Source organism: Lissotriton helveticus, chromosome 6, assembly GCF_964261635.1.
Source record: "Lissotriton helveticus chromosome 6, aLisHel1.1, whole genome shotgun sequence".
Classification (NCBI taxonomy): Eukaryota; Metazoa; Chordata; class Amphibia; order Caudata; family Salamandridae; genus Lissotriton; species Lissotriton helveticus.
Window position 1 is genome coordinate 230805678 of NC_136067.1, and position 17432 is coordinate 230823109.

Here is a 17432-nt window from a genome sequence, read left to right on the forward strand (position 1 = left end):
CGGTCCTTGGATGCTTGATTCCGGTCCAGGAAAGACATGGCATGGCAGTTCGGGCTGGACTGTTCCCATGAGGCACAGGGTCAAGGCTGATTTGCATATGGCCATGTCTGACCTGGGGTGATGTGGAGTGCAAAAAACGATGGATTTAGGCCCAGATCTCTGTACTGGGGTGAATGTATGACATTGTTCTGCATTCTGTCCATCAATTGTTGTTTTTGCATTTGTCACCCCGAGTGGGATGGGTATGCTCAGACGTGAGTCCCATGCTCTCCATACCACTGGAGTCAAGCTATCCAGGCTGATGAAGGCTGATAGCCAGAAACCGGTCCTTGGATGCTTGATTCCGGTCCAGGAAAGACATGGCTTGGCAGTTCGGGCTGGACTGTTCCCATGAGACACAGGGTCAAGGCTGATTTGCATATGGCCATGTCTGACCTGGGGTGGTGTGGAGTGCAAAAAAACGATGGATTTAGGCCCAGATCTCTGTACTGGGGTGAATGTATGACATTGTTCTGCATTCTGTAAATCAATTGTTGTTTTTGCATTTGTCACCCCGAGTGGGATGGGTATGCTCAGACGTGAGTCCCATGCTCTCCACACCACTGGAGTCAAGCTTTCCAGGCTGATGAAGGCTGATAGCCAGAAACTGGTCCTTGGATGCTTGATTCCGGTCCAGGAAAGACATGGCTAGGCAGTTCGGGCTGGACTGTTCCCATGAGGCACAGGGTCAAGGCTGATTTGCATATGGCCATGTCTGACCTGGGGTGGTGTGGAGTGCAAAAAAACAATGTATTTAGGCCCAGATCTCTGTACTGGGGTGAATGTATGACATTGTTCTGCATTCTGTCCATCAATTGTTGTTTTTGCATTTGTCACCCCGAGTGGGATGGGTTTGCTCAGACGTGAGTCCCATGCTCTCCACACCACTGGAGTCAAGCTATCCAGGCTGATGAAGGCTGATAGCCAGAAACCGGTCCTTGGATGCTTGATTCCGGTCCAGGAAAGACATGGCTTGGCAGTTCGGGATGGACTGTTCCCATGAGGCACAGGGTCAAGGCTGATTTGCATATGGCCATGTCTGAACTGGGGTGGTGTGGAGTGCAAAAAAACGATGGATTTAGGCCCAGATCTCTGTACTGGGGTGAATGTATGACATTGTTCTGCATTCTGTCCATCAATTGTTGTTTTTGCATTTGTCACCCCGAGTGTGATGGTTATGCTCAGACTTGAGTCCCATGCTCTCCACACCACTGGAGTCAAGCTATCCAGGCTGATGAAGGCTGATAGCCAGAAACCGGTCCTTGGATGCTTGATTCCGGTCCAGGAAAGACATGGCTTGGCAGTTCGGGCTGGACTGTTCCCATGAGACACAGGGTCAAGGCTGATTTGCATATGGCCATGTCTGACCTGGGGTGGTGTGGAGTGCAAAAAAACGATGGATTTAGGCCCAGATCTCTGTACTGGGGTGAATGTATGACATTGTTCTGCATTCTGTAAATCAATTGTTGTTTTTGCATTTGTCACCCCGAGTGGGATGGGTATGCTCAGACGTGAGTCCCATGCTCTCCACACCACTGGAGTCAAGCTATCCAGGCTGATGAAGGCTGATAGCCAGAAACTGGTCCTTGGATGCTTGATTCCGGTCCAGGAAAGACATGGCTAGGCAGTTCGGGCTGGACTGTTCCCATGAGGCACAGGGTCAAGGCTGATTTGCATATGGCCATGTCTGACCTGGGGTGGTGTGGAGTGCAAAAAAACAATGTATTTAGGCCCAGATCTCTGTACTGGGGTGAATGTATGACATTGTTCTGCATTCTGTCCATCAATTGTTGTTTTTGCATTTGTCACCCCGAGTGGGATGGGTTTGCTCAGACGTGAGTCCCATGCTCTCCACACCACTGGAGTCAAGCTATCCAGGCTGATGAAGGCTGATAGCCAGAAACCGGTCCTTGGATGCTTGATTCCGGTCCAGGAAAGACATGGCTTGGCAGTTCGGGCTGGACTGTTCCCATGAGGCACAGGGTCAAGGCTGATTTGCATATGGCCATGTTTGACCTGGGGTGGTGTGGAGTGCAAAAAACGATGGATTTAGGCCCGGATCTCTGTACTGGGGTGAATGTATGACATTGTTCTGCATTCTGTCCATCAATTGTTGTTTTTGCATTTGTCACCCGAGTGGGATGGGTATGCTCAGACGTGAGTCCCATGCTCTCCACACCACTGGAGTCAAGCTATCCAGGCTGATGAAGGCTGATAGCCAGAAACCGGTCCTTGGATGCTTGATTCCGGTCCAGGAAAGACATGGCTTGGCAATTCGGGCTGGACTGTTCCCATGAGGCACACGGTCAAGGCTGATTTGCATATGGCCATGTCTGACCTGGGGTGGTGTGGAGTGCAAAAAAACGATGGATTTAGGCCCAGATCTCTGTACTGGGGTGAATGTATGACATTGTTCTGCATTCTGTCCATCAATTGTTGTTTTTGCATATGTCACCCCGAGTGGGATGGGTATGCTCAGACGTGAGTCCCATGCTCTCCACACCACTGGAGTCAAGCTATACAGGCTGATGAAGGCTGATAGCCAGAAACCGGTCCTTGGATGCTTGATTCCGGTCCAGGAAAGACATGGCTTGGCAGTTCGGGCTGGACTGTTCCCATGAGGCACAGGGTCAAGGCTGATTTGCATATGGCCATGTCTGACCTGGGGTGGTGTGGAGTGCAAAAAAACGATGGATTTAGGCCCAGATCTCTGTACTGGGGTGAATGTATGACATTGTTCTGCATTCTGTCCATCAATTGTTGTTTTTGCATTTGTCACCCCGAGTGGGAAGGGTATGCTCAGACGTGAGTTCCATGCTCTCCACACCACTGGAGTTAAGCTATCCAGGCTGATGAAGGCTGATAGCCAGAAACCGGTCCTTGGATGCTTGATTCCGGTCCAGGAAAGACATGGCTTGGCAGTTCGGGCTGGACTGTTCCCATGAGGCACAGGGTCAAGGCTGATTTGCATATGGCCATGTTTGACCTGGGGTGGTGTGGAGTGCAAAAAACGATGGATTTAGGCCCGGATCTCTGTACTGGGGTGAATGTATGACATTGTTCTGCATTCTGTCCATCAATTGTTGTTTTTGCATTTGTCACCCCGAGTGGGATGGGTATGCTCAGACGTGAGTCCCATGCTCTCCACACCACTGGAGTCAAGCTATCCAGGCTGATGAAGGCTGATAGCCAGAAACCGGTCCTTGGATGCTTGATTCCGGTCCAGGAAAGACATGGCTTGGCAATTCGGGATGGACTGTTCCCATGAGGCACAGGGTCAAGGCTGATTTGCATATGGCCATGTCTGACCTGGGGTGGTGTGGAGTGCAAAAAAACGATGGATTTAGGCCCAGATCTCTGTACTGGGGTGAATGTATGACATTGTTCTGCATTCTGTCCATCAATTGTTGTTTTTGCATTTGTCACCCCGAGTGGGATGGGTATGCTCAGACGTGAGTCCCATGCTCTCCACACCACTGGAGTCAAGCTATACAGGCTGATGAAGGCTGATAGCCAGAAACCGGTCCTTGGATGCTTGATTCCGGTCCAGGAAAGACATGGCTTGGCAGTTCGGGCTGGGCTGTTCCCATGAGGCCCAGGGTCAAGGCTGATTTGCGTATGGCCATGTCTGACCTGGGGTGGTGTGGAGTGCAAAAAAACTATGGAATTAGGCCAGATCTCTGTACTGGGGTGAATGTATGACATTGTTCTGCATTCTGTCCATCAATTGTTGTTTTTGCATTTGTCACCCCGAGTGGGATGGGTATGCTCAAACGTGAGTCCCATGCTCTCCATACCACTGGAGTCAAGCTGTCCAGGCTGATGAAGGCTGATAGCCAGAAACCGGTCCTTGGATGCTTGATTCCGGTCCAGGAAAGACATGGCTTGGCAGTTCGGGCTGGACTGTTCCCATGAGGCACAGGGTCAAGGCTGATTTGCATATGGCCATGTCTGACCTGGGGTGGTGTGAAGTGCAAAAAACCGATGGATTTAGGCCCAGATCTCTGTACTGGGGTGAATGTATGACATTGTTCGGCATTCTGTCCATCAATTGTTGTTTTTGCATTTGTCACCCCGAGTGGGATGGGTATGCTCAGACGTGAGTCCCATGCTCTCCACACCCCTGGAGTCAAGCTATCCAGGCTGATGAAGGCTGATAGCCAGAAACCGGTCCTTGGATGCTTGATTCCGGTCCAGGAAAGACATGGCTTGGCAATTCGGGCTGGACTGTTCCCATGAGGCACAGGGTCAAGGCTGATTTGCATATGGCCATGTCTGACCTGGGGTGGTGTGGAGTGCAAAAAAACAATGGATTTAGGCCCAGATCTCTGTACTGGGGTGAATGTATGACATTGTTCGGCATTCTGTCCATCAATTGTTTTTTTTGCATTTGTCACCCCGAGTGGGATGGGTATGCTCAGACGTGAGTCCCATGCTCTCCACACCCCTGGAGTCAAGCTATCCAGGCTGATGAAGGCTGATAGCCAGAAACCGGTCCTTGGATGCTTGATTCCGGTCCAGGAAAGACATGGCTTGGCAGTTCGGGCTGGACTGTTCCCATGAGGCACAGGGTCAAGGCTGATTTGCATATGGCCATGTTTGACCTGGGGTGGTGTGAAGTGCAAAAAACGATGGATTTAGGCACAGATCTCTGTACTGGGGTGAATGTATGACATTGTTCTGCATTCTGTCCATCAATTGTTGTTTTTGCATTTGTCACCTCGAGTGGGATGGGTATGCTCAGACGTGTGTCCCATGCTCTCCACACCACTGGAGTCAAGCTATCCAGGCTGATGAAGACTGATAGCCAGAAACCGGTCTTGGATGCTTGATTCCGGTCCAGGAAAGACATGGCTTGGCAGTTCGGGCTGGACTGTTCCCATGAGGCACAGGGTCAAGGCTGATTTGCATATGGCCATGTCTGACCTGGGGTGGTGTGGAGTGCACAAAAATGATGGATTTAGGCCCAAATCTCTGTACTGGGGTGAATGTATGACATTGTTCTGCATTCTGTCCATCAATTGTTGTTTTTGCATTTGTCACCCCGAGTGGGATGGGTATGCTCAGACGTGAGTCCCATGCTCTCCACACCACTGGAGTCAAGCTATCCAGGCTGATGAAGGCTGATAGCCAGAAACCGGTCCTTGGATGCTTGATTCCGGTCCAGGAAAGACATGGCTTGGCAGTTCGGGCTGGACTGTTCCCATGAGGCACAGGGTCAAGGCTGATTTGCATATGGCCATGTCTGACCTGGGGTGGTGTGGAGTGCAAAAAAACAATGGATTTAGGCCCAGATCTCTGTACTGGGGTGAATGTATGACATTGTTCTGCATTCTGTCCATCAATTGTTGTTTTTGCATTTGTCACCCCGAGTGGGATGGGTTTGCTCAGACGTGAGTCCCATGCTCTCCACACCACTGGAGTCAAGCTATCCAGGCTGATGAAGGCTGATAGCCAGAAACCGGTCCTTGGATGCTTGATTCCGGTCCAGGAAAGACATGGCTTGGCAGTTCGGGATGGACTGTTCCCATGAGGCACAGGGTCAAGGCTGATTTGCATATGGCCATGTCTGACCTGGGGTGGTGTGGAGTGCAAAAAAACGATGGATTTAGGCCCAGATCTCTGTACTGGGGTGAATGTATGACATTGTTCTGCATTCTGTCCATCAATTGTTGTTTTTGCATTTGTCACCCTTGAGTGGGATGGGTATGCTCAGACGTGAGTCCCATGCTCTCCACACCACTGGAGTCAAGCTATCCAGGCTGATGAAGGCTGATAGCCAGAAACTGGTCCTTGGATGCTTGAATCCGGTCCAGGAAAGATATGGCTTGGCAGTTCGGGCTGGACTGTTCCCATGAGGCACAGGGTCAAGGCTGTTTGCATATGGCCATGTCTGACCTGGGGTGGTGTGGAGTGCAAAAAAACGATGGATTTAGGCCCAGATCTCTGTACTGGGGTGAATGTATGACATTGTTCTGCATTCTGTCCATCAATTGTTGTTTTTGCATTTGTCACCCCGAGTGGGATGGGTATGCTCAGACGTGAGTCCCATGCTCTCCATGCCACTGGAGTCAAGCTATCCAGGCTGATGAAGGCTGATAGCCAGAAACCGGTCCTTGGATGCTTGATTCCGGTCCAGGAAAGACATGGCTTGGCAATTCGGGCTGGACTGTTCCCACGAGGCACAGGGTCAAGGCTGATTTGCATATGGCCATGTCTGACCTGGGGTGGTGTGGAGTGCAAAAAAACGATGGATTTAGGCCCAGATCTCTGTACTGGGGTGAATGTATGACATTGTTCTGCATTCTGTCCATCAATTGTTGTTTTTGCATTTGTCACCCCGAGTGGGATGGGTATGCTCAGACGTGAGTCCCATGCTCTCCACACCACTGGAGTCAAGCTATACAGGCTGATGAAGGCTGATAGCCAGAAACCGGTCCTTGGATGCTTGATTCCGTTCCAGGAAAGACATGGCTTGGCAGGTCGGGCTGGACTGTTCCCATGAGGCACAGGGTCAAGGCTGATTTGCATATGGCCATGTCTGACCTGGGGTGGTGTGGAGTGCAAAAAAACGATGGATTTAGGCCCAGATCTCTGTACTGGGGTGAATGTATGACATTGTTCTGCATTCTGTCCATCAATTGTTGTTTTTGCATTTGTCACCCCGAGTGGGATGGGTTTGCTCAGACGTGAGTCCCATGCTCTCCACACCACTGGAGTCAAGCTATCCAGGCTGATGAAGGCTGATAGCCAGAAACCGGTCCTTGGATGCTTGATTCCGGTCCAGGAAAGACATGGCTTGGCAGTTCGGGATGGACTGTTCCCATGAGGCACAGGGTCAAGGCTGATTTGCATATGGCCATGTCTGACCTGGGGTGGTGTGGAGTGCAAAAAAACGATGGATTTAGGCCCAGATCTCTGTACTGGGGTGAATGTATGACATTGTTCTGCATTCTGTCCATCAATTGTTGTTTTTGCATTTGTCACCCCGAGTGGGATGGGTATGCTCAGACGTGAGTCCCATGCTCTCCACACCACTGGAGTCAAGCTATCCAGGCTGATGAAGGCTGATAGCCAGAAACTGGTCCTTGGATGCTTGAATCCGGTCCAGGAAAGACATGGCTTGGCAGTTCGGGCTGGACTGTTCCCATGAGGCACAGGGTCAAGGCTGCTTTGCATATGGCCATGTCTGACCTGGGGTGGTGTGGAGTGCAAAAAAACGATGGATTTAGGCCCAGATCTCTGTACTGGGGTGAATGTATGACATTGTTCTGCATTCTGTCCATCAATTGTTGTTTTTGCATTTGTCAACCCGAGTGGGAAGGGTATGCTCAGACGTGAGTCCCATGCTCTTCACACCACTGGAGTTAAGCTATCCAGGCTGATGAAGGCTGATAGCCAGAAACCGGTCCTTGGATGCTTGATTCTGGTCCAGGAAAGACATGGCTTGGCAATTCGGGATGGACTGTTCCCATGAGGCACAGGGTCAAGGCTGATTTGCATATGGCCATGTCTTACCTGGGGTGGTGTGGAGTGCAAAAAAACGATGGATTTAGGCCCAGATCTCTGTACTGGGGTGAATGTATGACATTGTTCTGCATTCTGTCCATCAATTGTTGTTTTTGCATTTGTCACCCCGAGTGGGATGGGTATGCTCAGACGTGAGTCCCATGCTCTCCACACCACTGGAGTCAAGCTATACAGGCTGATGAAGGCTGATAGCCAGAAACCGGTCCTTGGATGCTTGATTCCGGTCCAGGAAAGACATGGCTTGGCTGTTCGGGCTGGGCTGTTCCCATGAGGCCCAGGGTCAAGGCTGATTTGCATATGGCCATGTCTGACCTGGGGTGGTGTGGAGTGCAAAAAAAACAATGGATTTAGGCCCAGATCTCTGTACTGGGGTGAATGTATGACATTGTTCTGCATTCTGTCCATCAATTGTTGTTTTTGCATTTGTCACCCCGAGTGGGATGGGTATGCTCAGACGTGAGTCCCATGCTCTCCACACCACTGGAGTCAAGCTATACAGGCTGATGAAGGCTGATAGCCAGAAACCGGTCCTTGGATGCTTGATTCCGGTCCAGGAAAGACATGGCTTGGCTGTTCGGGCTGGGCTGTTCCCATGAGGCCCAGGGTCAAGGCTGATTTGCGTATGGCCATGTCTGACCTGGGGTGGTGTGGAGTGCAAAAAAACAATGGAATTAGGCCAGATCTCTGTACTGGGGTGAATGTATGACATTGTTCTGCATTCTGTCCATCAATTGTTGTTTTTGCATTTGTCACCCCGAGTGGGATGGGTATGCTCAAACGTGAGTCCCATGCTCTCCATACCACTGGAGTCAAGCTGTCCAGGCTGATGAAGGCTGATAGCCAGAAACCGGTCCTTGGATGCTTGATTCCGGTCCAGGAAAGACATGGCTTGGCAGTTCGGGCTGGACTGTTCCCATGAGGCACAGGGTCAAGGCTGATTTGCATATGGCCAAGTCTGACCTGGGGTGGTGTGGAGTGCAAAAAAACGATGGATTTAGGCCCAGATCTCTGTACTGGGGTGAATGTATGACATTGTTCGGCATTCTGTCCATCAATTGTTTTTGCATTTGTCACCCCGAGTGGGATGGGTATGCTCAGACGTGAGTCCCATGCTCTCCACACCCCTGGAGTCAAGCTATCCAGGCTGATGAAGGCTGATAGCCAGAAACCGGTCCTTGGATGCTTGATTCCGGTCCAGGAAAGACATGGCTTGGCAGTTCGGGCTGGACTGTTCCCATGAGGCACAGGGTCAAGGCTGATTTGCATATGGCCATGTCTGACCTGGGGTGGTGTGGAGTGCAAAAAAACAATGGATTTAGGCCCAGATCTCTGTACTGGGGTGAATGTATGACATTGTTCTGCATTCTGTCCATCAATTGTTGTTTTTGCATTTGTCACCCCGAGTGGGATGGGTTTGCTCAGACGTGAGTCCCATGCTCTCAACACCACTGGAGTCAAGCTATCCAGGCTGATGAAGGCTGATAGCCAGAAACCGGTCCTTGGATGCTTGATTCCGGTCCAGGAAAGACATGGCTTGGCAGTTCGGGATGGACTGTTCCCATGAGGCACAGGGTCAAGGCTGATTTGCATATGGCCATGTCTGACCTGGGGTGGTGTGGAGTGCAAAAAAACGATGGATTTAGGCCCTGATCTCTGTACTGGGGTGAATGTATGACATTGTTCGGCATTCTGTCCATCAATTGTTGTTTTTGCATTTGTCACCCCGAGTGGGATGGGTATGCTCAGACGTGAGTCCCATGCTCTCCACACCCCTGGAGTCAAGCTATCCAGGCTGATGAAGGCTGATAGCCAGAAACCGGTCCTTGGATGCTTGATTCCGGTCCAGGAAAGACATGGCTTGGCAGTTCGGGCTGGACTGTTCCCATGAGGCACAGGGTCAAGGCTGATTTGCATATGGCCATGTTTGACCTGGGGTGGTGTGGGGTGCAAAAAACGATGGATTTAGGCACAGATCTCTGTACTGGGGTGAATGTATGACATTGTTCTGCATTCTGTCCATCAATTGTTGTTTTTGCATTTGTCACCTCGAGTGGGATGGGTATGCTCAGACGTGAGTCCCATGCTCTCCACACCACTGGAGTCAAGCTATCCAGGCTGATGAAGGCTGATAGCCAGAAACCGGTCCTTGGATGCTTGATTCCGGTCCAGGAAAGACATGGCTTGGCAGTTCGGGCTGGACTGTTCCCATGAGGCACAGGGTCAAGGCTGATTTGCATATGGCCATGCCTGACCTGGGGCGGTGTGGAGTGCAAAAAAACTATGGATTTAGGCCCAGATCTCTGTACTGGGGTGAATGTATGACATTGTTCTGCATTCTGTCCATCAATTGTTGTTTTTGCATTTGTCACCCCGAGTGGGATGGGAATGCTCAGACGTGAGTCCCATGCTCTCCACACCACTGGAGTCAAGCTATCCAGGCTGATGAAGGCTGATAGCCAAAAACCGGTCCTTGGATGCTTGATTCCGGTCCAGGAAAGTCATGGCTTGGCAGTTCGGGCTGGACTGTTCCCATGAGGCACAGGGTCAAGGCTGATTTGCATATGGCCATGTCTGACCTGGGGTGGTGTGGAGTGCACAAAAATGATGGATTTAGGCCCAAATCTCTGTACTGGGGTGAATGTATGACATTGTTCTGCATTCTGTCCATCAATTGTTGTTTTTGCATTTGTCACCCCGAGTGGGATGGGTATGCTCAGACGTGAGTCCCATGCTCTCCACACCACTGGAGTCAAGCTATCCAGGCTGATGAAGGCTGATAGCCAGAAACCGGTCTTGGATGCTTGATTCCGGTCCAGGAAAGACATGGCTTGGCAGTTCGGGCTGGACTGTTCCCATGAGGCACAGGGTCAAGGCTGATTTGCATATGGCCATGTCTGACCTGGGGTGATGTGGAGTGCAAAAAAACGATGGATTTAGGCCCAGATCTCTGTACTGGGGTGAATGTATGACATTGTTCTGCATTCTGTCCATCAATTGTTGTTTTTGCATTTGTCACCCCGAGTGGGATGGGTATGCTCAGACGTGAGTCCCATGCTCTCCATACCACTGGAGTCAAGCTATCCAGGCTGATGAAGGCTGATAGCCAGAAACCGGTCCTTGGATGCTTGATTCCGGTCCAGGAAAGACATGGCTTGGCAGTTCGGGCTGGACTGTTCCCATGAGACACAGGGTCAAGGCTGATTTGCATATGGCCATGTCTGACCTGGGGTGGTGTGGAGTGCACAAAAACGATGGATTTAGGCCCAGATCTCTGTACTGGGGTGAATGTATGACATTGTTCTGCATTTTGTCCATCAATTGTTGTTTTTGCATTTGTCACCCCGAGTGGGATGGGTATGCTCAGACGTGAGTCCCATGCTCTCCACACCACTGGAGTCAAGCTATCCAGGCTGATGAAGGCTGATAGCCAGAAACCGGTCCTTGGATGCTTGATTCCGGTCCAGGAAAGACATGGCTTGGCAGTTCGGGCTGGACTGTTCCCATGAGGCACAGGGTCAAGGCTGATTTGCATTTGGCCATGTTTGACCTGGGGTGGTGTGGAGTGCAAAAAAACGATGGATTTAGGCCCAGATCTCTGTACTGGGGTGAATGTATGACATTGTTCTGCATTCTGTCCATCAATTGTTTTTGCATTTGTCACCCCGAGTGGGATGGGTATGCTCAGACGTGAGTCCCATGCTCTCCACACCACTGGAGTCAAGCTATACAGGCTGATGAAGGCTGATAGCCAGAAACCGGTCCTTGGATGCTTGATTCCGTTCCAGGAAAGACATGGCTTGGCAGTTCGGGCTGGACTGTTCCCATGAGGCACAGGATCAAGGCTGATTTGCATATGGCCATGTCTGACCTTGGGTGGTGTGGAGTGCAAAAAAACGATGGATTTAGGCCCAGATCTCTGTACTGGGGTGAATGTATGACATTGTTCTGCATTCTGTCCATCAATTGTTGTTTTTGCATTTGTCACCCCGAGTGGGAAGGGTATGCTCAGACGTGAGTCCCATGCTCTCCACACCACTGGAGTTAAGCTATCCAGGCTGATGAAGGCTGATAGCCAGAAACCGGTCCTTGGATGCTTGATTCCGGTCCAGGAAAGACATGGCTTGGCAGTTCGGGTTGGACTGTTCCCATGAGGCACAGGATCAAGGCGGATTTGCATATGGCCATGTTTGACCTGGGGTGGTGTGGAGTGCAAAAAACGATGGATTTAGGCCCGGATCTCTGTACTGGGGTGAATGTATGACATTGTTCTGCATTCTGTCCATCAATTGTTGTTTTTGCATTTGTCACCCCGAGTGGGATGGGTATGCTCAGACGTGAGTCCCATGCTCTCCACACCACTGGAGTCAAGCTATACAGGCTGATGAAGGCTGATAGCCAGAAACCGGTCCTTGGATGCTTGATTCCGGTCCAGGAAAGACATGGCTTGGCAGTTCGGGCTGGGCTGTTCCCATGAGGCCCAGGGTCAAGGCTGATTTGCATATGGCCATGTCTGACCTGGGGTGGTGTGGAGTGCAAAAAAAACAATGGATTTAGGCCCAGATCTCTGTACTGGGGTGAATGTATGACATTGTTCTGCATTCTGTCCATCAATTGTTGTTTTTGCATTTGTCACCCCGAGTGGGATGGGTATGCTCAAACGTGAGTCCCACGCTCTCCATACCACTGGAGTCAAGCTGTCCAGGCTGATGAAGGCTGATAGCCAGAAACCGGTCCTTGGATGCTTGATTCCGGTCCAGGAAAGACATGGCTTGGCAGTTCGGGCTGGACTGTTCCCATGAGGCACAGGGTCAAGGCTGATTTGCATATGGCCATGTCTGACCTGGGGTGGTGTGGAGTGCAAAAAAACGATGGATTTAGGCCCAGATCTCTGTACTGGGGTGAATGTATGACATTGTCCTGCATTCTGTCCATCAATTGTTGTTTTTGCATTTGTCACCCCGAGTGGGATGGGTATGCTCAGACGTGAGTCCCATGCTCTCCACACCCCTGGAGTCAAGCTATCCAGGCTGATGAAGGCTGATAGCCAGAAACCGGTCCTTGGATGCTTGATTCCGGTCCAGGAAAGACATGGCTTGGCAGTTCAGGCTGGACTGTTCCCACGAGGCACAGGGTCAAGGCTGATTTGCATATGGCCATGTTTGACCTGGGGTGGTGTGGAGTGCAAAAAACGATGGATTTAGGCCCAGATCTCTGTACTGGGGTGAATGTATGACATTGTTCTGCATTCTGTCCATCAATTGTTGTTTTTGCATTTGTCACCTCGAGTGGGATGGGTATGCTCAGACGTGAGTCCCATGCTCTCCACACCACTGGAGTCAAGCTATCCAGGCTGATGAAGGCTGATAGCCAGAAACCGGTCCTTGGATGCTTGATTCCGGTCCAGGAAAGACATGGCTTGGCAGTTCGGGCTGGACTGTTCCCATGAGGCACAGGGTCAAGGCTGATTTGCATATGGCCATGCCTGACCTGGGGTGGTGTGGAGTGCAAAAAAACAATGGATTTAGGACCAGATCTCTGTACTGGGGTGAATGTATGACATTGTTCTGCATTCTGTCCATCAATTGTTGTTTTTGCATTTGTCACCCCGAGTGGGATGGGAATGCTCAGACGTGAGTCCCATGCTCTCCACACCACTGGAGTTAAGCTATCCAGGCTGATGAAGGCTGATAGCCAGAAACCGGTCCTTGGATGCTTGATTCCGGTCCAGGAAAGACATGGCTTGGCAGTTCGGGCTGGGCTGTTCCCATGAGGCCCAGGGTCAAGGCTGATTTGCATATGGCCATGTCTGACCTGGGGTGGTGTGGAGTGCAAAAAAACAATGGATTTAGGCCCAGATCTCTGTACTGGGGTGAATGTATGACATTGTTCTGCATTCTGTCCATCAATTGTTGTTTTTGCATTTGTCACCGCGAGTGGGATGGGTATGCTCAAACGTGAGTCCCATGCTCTCCATATCACTGGAGTCAAGCTGTCCAGGCTGATGAAGGCTGATAGCCAGAAACCGGTCCTTGGATGCTTGATTCCGGTCCAGGAAAGACATGGCTTGGCAGTTCGGGCTGGACTGTTCCCATGAGGCACAGGATCAAGGCTGATTTGCATATGGCCATGTCTGACCTGGGGTGGTGTGGAGTGCAAAAAAATGATGGATTTAGGCCCAGATCTCTGTACTGGGGTGAATGTATGACATTGTTCTGCATTCTGTCCATCAATTGTTGTTTTTGCATTTGTCACCCCGAGTGGGATGGGAATGCTCAGACGTGAGTCCCATGCTCTCCACACCACTGGAGTCAAGCTATCCAGGCTGATGAAGGCTGATAGCCAGAAACCGGTCCTTGGATGCTTGATTCCGGTCCAGGAAAGTCATGGCTTGGCAGTTCGGGCTGGACTGTTCCCATGAGGCACAGGGTCAAGGCTGATTTGCATATGGCCATGTCTGACCTGGGGTGGTGTGGAGTGCACAAAAATGATGGATTTAGGCCCAAATCTCTGTACTGGGGTGAATGTATGACATTGTTCTGCATTCTGTCCATCAATTGTTGTTTTTGCATTTGTCACCCCGAGTGGGATGGGTATGCTCAGACGTGAGTCCCATGCTCTCCACACCACTGGAGTCAAGCTATCCAGGCTGATGAAGGCTGATAGCCAGAAACCGGTCTTGGATGCTTGATTCCGGTCCAGGAAAGACATGGCTTGGCAGTTCGGGCTGGACTGTTCCCATGAGGCACAGGGTCAAGGCTGATTTGCATATGGCCATGTCTGACCTGGGGTGATGTGGAGTGCAAAAAAACGATGGATTTAGGCCCAGATCTCTGTACTGGGGTGAATGTATGACATTGTTCTGCATTCTGTCCATCAATTGTTGTTTTTGCATTTGTCACCCCGAGTGGGATGGGTATGCTCAGACGTGAGTCCCATGCTCTCCATACCACTGGAGTCAAGCTATCCAGGCTGATGAAGGCTGATAGCCAGAAACCGGTCCTTGGATGCTTGATTCCGGTCCAGGAAAGACATGGCTTGGCAGTTCGGGCTGGACTGTTCCCATGAGACACAGGGTCAAGGCTGATTTGCATATGGCCATGTCTGACCTGGGGTGGTGTGGAGTGCACAAAAACGATGGATTTAGGCCCAGATCTCTGTACTGGGGTGAATGTATGACATTGTTCTGCATTTTGTCCATCAATTGTTGTTTTTGCATTTGTCACCCCGAGTGGGATGGGTATGCTCAGACGTGAGTCTCATGCTCTCCACACCACTGGAGTCAAGCTATCCAGGCTGATGAAGACTGATAGCCAGAAACCGGTCCTTGGATGCTTGATTCCGGTCCAGGAAAGACATGGCTTGGCAGTTCGGGCTGGACTGTTCCCATGAGGCACAGGGTCAAGGCTGATTTGCATATGGCCATGTCTGACCTGGGGTGGTGTGGAGTGCAAAAAAACAATGGATTTAGGCCCAGATCTCTGTACTGGGGTGAATGTATGACATTGTTCTGCATTCTGTCCATCAATTGTTGTTTTTGCATTTTTCACCCTTGAGTGGGATGGGTATGCTCAGACGTGAGTCCCATGCTCTCCACACCACTGGAGTCAAGCTATCCAGGCTGATGAAGGCTGATAGCCAGAAACTGGTCCTTGGATGCTTGAATCCGGTCCAGGAAAGATATGGCTTGGCAGTTCGGGCTGGACTGTTCCCATGAGGCACAGGGTCAAGGCTGATTTGCATATGGCCATGTCTGACCTGGGGTGGTGTGGAGTGCAAAAAAACGATGGATTTAGGCCCAGATCTCTGTACTGGGGTGAATGTATGACATTGTTCTGCATTCTGTCCATCAATTGTTGTTTTTGCATTTGTCACCCCGAGTGGGATGGGTATGCTCAGACGTGAGTCCCATGCTCTCCATACCACTGGAGTCAAGCTATCCAGGCTGATGAAGGCTGATAGCCAGAAACCGGTCCTTGGATGCTTGATTCCGGTCCAGGAAAGACATGGCTTGGCAATTCGGGCTGGACTGTTCCCATGAGGCACAGGGTCAAGGCTGATTTGCATATGGCCATGTCTGACCTGGGGTGGTGTGGAGTGCAAAAAAACGATGGATTTAGGCCCAGATCTCTGTACTGGGGTGAATGTATGACATTGTTCTGCATTCTGTCCATCAATTGTTTTTGCATTTGTCACCCCGAGTGGGATGGGTATGCTCAGACGTGAGTCCCATGCTCTCCACACCACTGGAGTCAAGCTATACAGGCTGATGAAGGCTGATAGCCAGAAACCGGTCCTTGGATGCTTGATTCCGTTCCAGGAAAGACATGGCTTGGCAGTTCGGGCTGGACTGTTCCCATGAGGCACAGGATCAAGGCTGATTTGCATATGGCCATGTCTGACCTGGGGTGGTGTGGAGTGCAAAAAAACGATGGATTTAGGCCCAGATCTCTGTACTGGGGTGAATGTATGACATTGTTCTGCATTCTGTCCATCAATTGTTGTTTTTGCATTTGTCACCCCGAGTGGGAAGGGTATGCTCAGACGTGAGTCCCATGCTCTCCACACCACTGGAGTTAAGCTATCCAGGCTGATGAAGGCTGATAGCCAGAAACCGGTCCTTGGATGCTTGATTCCGGTCCAGGAAAGACATGGCTTGGCAGTTCGGGTTGGACTGTTCCCATGAGGCACAGGATCAAGGCTGATTTGCATATGGCCATGTTTGACCTGGGGTGGTGTGGAGTGCAAAAAACGATGGATTTAGGCCCGGATCTCTGTACTGGGGTGAATGTATGACATTGTTCTGCATTCTGTCCATCAATTGTTGTTTTTGCATTTGTCACCCCGAGTGGGATGGGTATGCTCAGACGTGAGTCCCATGCTCTCCACACCACTGGAGTCAAGCTATACAGGCTGATGAAGGCTGATAGCCAGAAACCGGTCCTTGGATGCTTGATTCCGGTCCAGGAAAGACATGGCTTGGCAGTTCGGGCTGGGCTGTTCCCATGAGGCCCAGGGTCAAGGCTGATTTGCATATGGCCATGTCTGACCTGGGGTGGTGTGGAGTGCAAAAAAAACAATGGATTTAGGCCCAGATCTCTGTACTGGGGTGAATGTATGACATTGTTCTGCATTCTGTCCATCAATTGTTGTTTTTGCATTTGTCACCCCGAGTGGGATGGGTATGGTCAAACGTGAGTCCCACGCTCTCCATACCACTGGAGTCAAGCTGTCCAGGCTGATGAAGGCTGATAGCCAGAAACCGGTCCTTGGATGCTTGATTCCGGTCCAGGAAAGACATGGCTTGGTAGTTCGGGCTGGACTGTTCCCATGAGGCACAGGGTCAAGGCTGATTTGCATATGGCCATGTCTGACCTGGGGTGGTGTGGAGTGCAAAAAAACGATGGATTTAGGCCCAGATCTCTGTACTGGGGTGAATGTATGACATTGTTCTGCATTCTGTCCATCAATTGTTATTTTTGCATTTGTCACCCCGAGTGGGATGGGTATGCTCAGACGTGAGTCCCATGCTCTCCACACCCCTGGAGTCAAGCTATCCAGGCTGATGAAGGCTGATAGCCAGAAACCGGTCCTTGGATGCTTGATTCCGGTCCAGGAAAGACATGGCTTGGCAGTTCAGGCTGGACTGTTCCCACGAGGCACAGGGTCAAGGCTGATTTGCATATGGCCATGTTTGACCTGGGGTGGTGTGGAGTGCAAAAAACGATGGATTTAGGCCCAGATCTCTGTACTGGGGTGAATGTATGACATTGTTCTGCATTCTGTCCATCAATTGTTGTTTTTGCATTTGTCACCTCGAGTGGGATGGGTATGCTCAGACGTGAGTCCCATGCTCTCCACACCAC